Source organism: Pongo abelii, chromosome 20 (assembly GCF_028885655.2).
Source record: "Pongo abelii isolate AG06213 chromosome 20, NHGRI_mPonAbe1-v2.0_pri, whole genome shotgun sequence".
In the NCBI taxonomy this organism is placed as follows: Eukaryota; Metazoa; Chordata; class Mammalia; order Primates; family Hominidae; genus Pongo; species Pongo abelii.
In genome coordinates, this window is record NC_072005.2 from 613552 (window position 1) to 619642 (window position 6091).

Consider the following 6091-nt stretch of genomic DNA (forward strand, 5'->3'; position numbering starts at 1 on the left):
TCTGGTTGGTCTTTATTGAGCACCTACTATATGCAGAGGGGGAGGCCGAGGTGGGAGGATCATTGGATCTCAGGAGTTCGAGATCAGCCTGGGCCACGTAGCACGACTCCATCTCTACAAAAAAATAAAAAATTAGCTGGGCAATTGGCGGGCGTGGAGGTGGGCGCTTGTGGTTCCAGCTACTCAGGAGGCTGAGGTGGGTGGATGACTTGAACCCGGGAGGTCTAGGCTGCAGTGAGTTGTGATTGCACCACTGCCCTCCAGCCTGGGCAACAGAGTGAAAGCTTGTCTCTCTCTCTCTTAAAAAAAAAAAAAAAAAAAATTCTGCTTGGTGGCTCACGCCTGTAATCGCAGCACTTTGGGAGGCCGAGGCGGGCGGATCATTTGAGGTCAGGAGTTCTTGACCAGCCTGACCAACATGGTGAAACCCCGTTTCTACTAAAAATACAAAAAAAAAAATTAGCTGAGCATGGTGGCGAGCACCTGTAGTCCCAGCTACTCAGGAGGCTGAGGCAGGAGGATCACTTGAACCCGGGAGGCGGAGGTTGCAGTGAGCTGAAATCGCACCACTGCACTCCGACCTGGGTGACAGAGCGAGACTCTGTCTCAAAACAAAAACAAACAAAAACAAAAACAGAAACATTAAAAAGAGAGGAAGGCGGGAAGCTACAGATAAAAGTGCAAGAACTGAAAATACAGCGAAGTTTGGGGGTCCAGCACTTCCACGGGGCTGACGCGGCCACACGGCGGCGCCCTTGCTCTTCCCTGGAAGTCGGAGAAGGGTCACCCCCACCCCCAAACACACACACACACACACACACACAGGGGAAGGCCCGGCAGGCATGGGTGTCCCCTCCTGGTCTGGCTCGTATCGTTTCCCTTTGCTTACCAAGGGGAACGTGAGTGTCTACTGTGTGCAAGGCTGTGGGCTGAGACTCAGGTGCACAGACACCCTGCCAGGCCGTGCTCCTATGACCCATGTCCCATAAGGGGAAACTGAGGCTCACAGTGGCTGTGCGACTCTCCTGACGTCACATAGAAGCTCCAGGACACAGCCTGGACTCAAGTCCACAGCCATGGAGCCTGCCTTCACAAACCACCCTGGGTGTGGCCAGACCCACACCAGGACGATGAGCAGCGGCACCTGCTGGAGGCCCCGGACCTCAGGTCACCCTCCTCGGCAAGGCCAGGGGAGGACACCTGAGGCCCTGTACCCTTTCTCCCACCTGGAGGAGGGGCCAGCCAGGTGCTATCGTAGAAAAAGAGACAGATGCGCCAGGCGCGGTGGCTCACGCCTGTAATCCCAGCACTTTGGGAGGCCGAGGCGGGCAGATCACGACGTGAGGAGATCAAGACCATCCTGGCTAACACGGTGAAATCCCGTCTCCACTAAAAATACAAAAAAATTAGCTGGGCGTGGTGGTGGATGCCTGTAGTCCCAGCTACTCGGGAGGCTGAGGCAGGAAAATAGCTTGAATCCAGGAGGTAAGGCCTGCAGTAAGCCAAGATAGCACCACTGCATCCCAACCTGGGCAACAGAAGAAGACCCTGTCTCAAAAAAGAAAAAAAAAAAAAAAAAAAGAAAAAGAGACTGATGGGCCGGGTGCCAGTGGCTCACACCTGTAATCCCAGCACTTTGGGAGGCCAAGGCGGGCGGATCAGAAGTTCAGGAGATTAAGACCATCCTGGTTAACACAGTGAAACCCCGTCTCTACTAAAAATACAAAAAATTAGCCGGGCGTGTTGGCCGGCGCCTGTAGTCCCAGCTGCTCGGGACGATGAGGCAGGAGAATGGCGTGAACCCGGGAGGCGGAGCTTGCAGTGAGCGGAGATCGCGCCACTGCACTCCAGCCTGGGCGACAGAGCAAGACTCCATCTCAAAAAAAAAAAAAAAAGACTGATGATCGGAGAAGTGGGTCCGCTGGGAAAAGGGGGGATGGATTGAACACTGTGCTTGGGTGTTTTTTGGGGCTATGGAACACTCACCTAGGAATCACACTGACACGCAAGCACGTATTGAGCACTTACTGTGTGCAGAGCCCTGGGCCGGGCACAGTAAGACACATCTAAGCCCCAGCCCTGCTCTTAGGAATTCGGTAAAAACTGCACTGCATGGAATGGGGCCCAATCAGCCGTCTGGTGACAACCACGAAGTTGTAGCTCACTGTGTGAATTTCACGGGTTTGTTGTTGTTGTTTTGAGATGGAGTCTCGCTCTGTCCCCCAGGCTGGAGTGCAGTGGCGCGATCTCGGCTCACTGCAACCTCTGCCTGATGGTTCAAGCGATTCTCCTGCCTCAGCCTCCTTAGTAGCTGGGATTACAGGGGCTCACCACCACACCTGGGTAATTTCTGTATTTGTAGTAGAGACGGGGTTTCAGCATGCTGGCCAGGCTGGTCTCGAATGCCTGACTTCAGGTGACCCGCCCGCCTTGGCCTCCCAAAGTTCTGGGATGACAGGCGTGAGCCACCGCACCTGGCCTCGTGTAGTTTTTTTTTTTCCCCCCGAGACGGAGTCTTGCTCTGTCGCCCAGGCTGGAGTGCACTGGCGCAATCTCAGCTCACTGCAAGCTTCACCTCCGGGGTGCACGCCATTCTCCTGCCTCAGCCTCCCGAGTAGCTGAGACTACAGGCGCCCACCACCACGCCCAGCTAATTTTTTGTATTTTTAGTAGAGATGGGGTTTCACCGTGTTAGCCAGGATGGTCTCGATCTCCTGACCTCGTGATCCGCCTGCCTCGGCCTCCCAAAGTGCTGGGATTACAGGCATGAGCTGCTGCACCCAGCCATGTAGTTTTTAATTATTATTTTGTGTAGACACAAGGGCCTTACTATGTTGCCCAGGCTGGTCTGGAATTCTTGGGCTCAAGTAATCTTCCCACCTCAGCCTCCTGAGTAGCTAGGACTACAGGTGTAAGCCACCACGCCCGGTTAATTTTTGTATTTGATGCAGAGACGACGTCTCGTTATGTTGCCCAGGCTGGTCTTGAACTGGGCTCAAGCCATTCTCCTGCCTCAGCCTCTCAAAGTGCTGGGATTACAGGTGTGAACCAGTGCCTGGTCTTTGCCTGTAACTTGTTGCTGTTGTTGCTGCTCAGGCTGGAGGGCAATGGCGTGATCTTGGCTCACTGCAACCTTCGCCTCCCGGGTCCAAGCGATTCTCCTGCCTCAGCCTCCCGAGTGGCTGGGATTACAGGCGCCCACCACCATGCCCGACTAATTTTTGTATTTTTGTAGAGACAGGGTTTCACCATGTTGGCCAGGATGGTCTCGATCTCCTGACCTCAGGTGATCCAACTGCCTTGGCCTCCCAAAGTTCTGGGATTGTAGGCATGAGGCACTGTGCCTGGCCTGCACGTAATTTTTAAAGCCCTACAACATTTAAATAAGGGGGCACCTGGAAACATAACTGTTGGTAACTCAGTCAGATTCATTCATTCAGTAGCTATTTCCTGAGTGAAATGACGCCAGGGAGCCAGTTCACGGTGATTCAGTTTGGGGCGGAGCAGGAGAGGTGACCAAATTTGGCGAACACTAACCCCCAGTTAAACAGGAATTTCAGGCAGGGCGCAGTGGCTCACGCCTGTAATCCCAGCACTTTGGGAGGCCGAGGTGGGCGGATCACGAGGTCAGGAGATCGAGACCATCCTGGCTAACACGGTGAAACCCCGTCTCTACTAAAAATACAAAAAATTAGCCGGGTGTGGTGGCAGGTGCCTATAGTCCCAGCTACTCAGGAGGCTGAGGCAGGAGAATGGCGTGAACCCGGGAGACAGAGCTTGCAGTGAGCTGAGATTGCGCCACCGCATTCCAGCCTGGGCAACAGAGTGAGACTCCATCTCAAAAAAATCAAAAATTAAAAAAAAAAACCCAGGAATTTCAAATAAACAACAACTGCTTTATTTTTTTTTAAATTTTTTTTTAAGACATGGTTTCACTCTGTCGCCCCAGGCTCGGGTGCAGTGGTTCCATCACGGCTTATTGAGGCTTCAATCTCCTGGGCTCAAGTGATCCTCCTGCCTCAGCCTCCCAAGTAGCTGGGACCACAGGCATGAACCACTACGCCCAGCTTTTTTTTTTCTTTTTGAGATGGAGTTTCGCTCTTGTTGCCCAGCCTGGAGTGCAGTGGCACAATCTCGGCTCACTGCACCCTCCGCCTCCCAGGTTCAAGTGATTCTCGTGCCTCAGCCTCCCGAGTAGCTGGGATTATAGGCATGCGCTACCACGCCCGGCTAATTTTGTATTTTTAGTAGAGACAGGGTTTCTCCATGTTGGTCAGGCTGGTCTCCAACTCCCAACCTCACGTGATCCGCCCCCTTCGGCCTCCCAAAGTGCTGGAGTTACAGGCATGAGCCACCGCGCCTGGCCACCCAGCTAATTTTTAAGATTTTTGTAGAGATGAGGTCTCGCCCTGTTGCCCAGGCTGGTCTTGAACTCCCAGACTCAACTGATCCTCCCGCCTGGGTCTCCCATGGTGCTGGGGCGTGAGCTGCTGCGTCCGGCCTGCCTGAGCATCTTTGCATCCTTTGGTCCGCAGGAGCTACAGAGGGTTCCAGAGGAGGAGACAGTTTAGGAGGCGGTGGAGCAGGAGTGGTGGGGAGGATGCGGGCCAGGAACATCTGGGCATCACGTAGTCCTCTGAGTTGAGACGCGGTCCAGTCTCCGCGCTGCCATATGGCCTCTGTTTCCTCATCTGTATCTCGGGGCCCCAACGTCCCTGGCTCTTAGATTTTGAGGACCCCTGGGGTAACCGCGCAAGGACCTTGGGAAGCCGGGGGCGGGGACAGCAGAGCTTCAGGGCCTCAGGCCTCCTCTCAGCACCCCCATGCCCTGCCTGCCTCGCCCACCCCACTGTACCTGTGTGAGGCAGGAGCTCATGACAGCCAGCTTGTGACAGTAGTCTGAGGGGCAGATGCCCCCAAACCTAGTGATGCAAAGCCCACCCCGGCTCACGTGGTCAGGAACTGACGGGACCAGCGAGCGCCCTGTCCCCACTCCACGCGTCCAGGCCTCAGCCGGGTCACCAGAACCACGGGAGCTGGGGTCACCTAGAGGCATCTTCACTCACGAGTCGGGCACTGGGTGACTCTGATCTCCCGGCTCCTGAAGCTGCCCTCGAGCCTGCGTCCCAAAATGCGTGGGCATCCCCGCCAGCGCTCCCGTCTCCTCCCCGCCCACCCGCCGCATGCCGGCACCCGTCGCCAGAGCTCCCGTCTCCTCCCCGCCCACCCGCCGCGGGCCCGCACCCCTCGCCAGCGCTCCCGTCTCCTCCCCGCCCACCCGCCGCGGGCCCGCACCCCTCGCTAGCGCTCCCGTCTCCTCCCCACCCACCCGCCGCGGGCCCGCTCCCCTCGCCAGCGCTCCTGCACTCTGGTCTCTGCAGAGCCACATGGAAACGCCGCAGACACCCAGACAAAAGCCACCCCCGTGGCGCCCAGGCCCCCAACCACCCGCCAGGGCCCACTGTGTTCTGTCACTCGCTTTGGACACCCCTGGCATCCACTAGGCGCCCCCCACATGCTCAGTGACTGGGGGAGATGGAGGCCCACACACTCCTGAGCTCGAGAGGAGGTCGCAGGAGTGGGGCCAGGGGCTGCCCTAGGGTCTGTCCCTCAGAGGATGGCCACGGGGGCGGTGAGACGGGGCTCGGTGTCCCAGCAGAGCTTGCAGTCTGCGGCCACGGGCAGGTGGGCCTTAAAGCGGGGAGTCTGCGGCTGTGGACAGGCGGGCCTTAAAGAGGGGGTGCCTCGGCCAGGTGATGGGGTGCTTGAGCTCCCGCCTCGAGAGCCGGCACTGGGCACTCACCCCACCCTCGCTGCCCTCCCCGGAGCTGCAGAAAGGAGGCATCCATCAGCACACAGCAGGGGCGCCACTGTGCTGGGAAGGCTTCCCGCTGCGGGGATGCAGCCTAATTGGAAGAACCGTTTGCTGGAGGCAGAAGGCGGGACCCCTGGGGACAGCAGCAGAAACAGCAGAAACTTGGCCCAGGGGCTAAGCAGCCTCCGGCAGAGCGCAGCTGGAGAAACGCAACAGGGACAGAGCCAGACAGACACACAGAAACAGCACACAGAGACGCAGAGACAGAGACTGGAC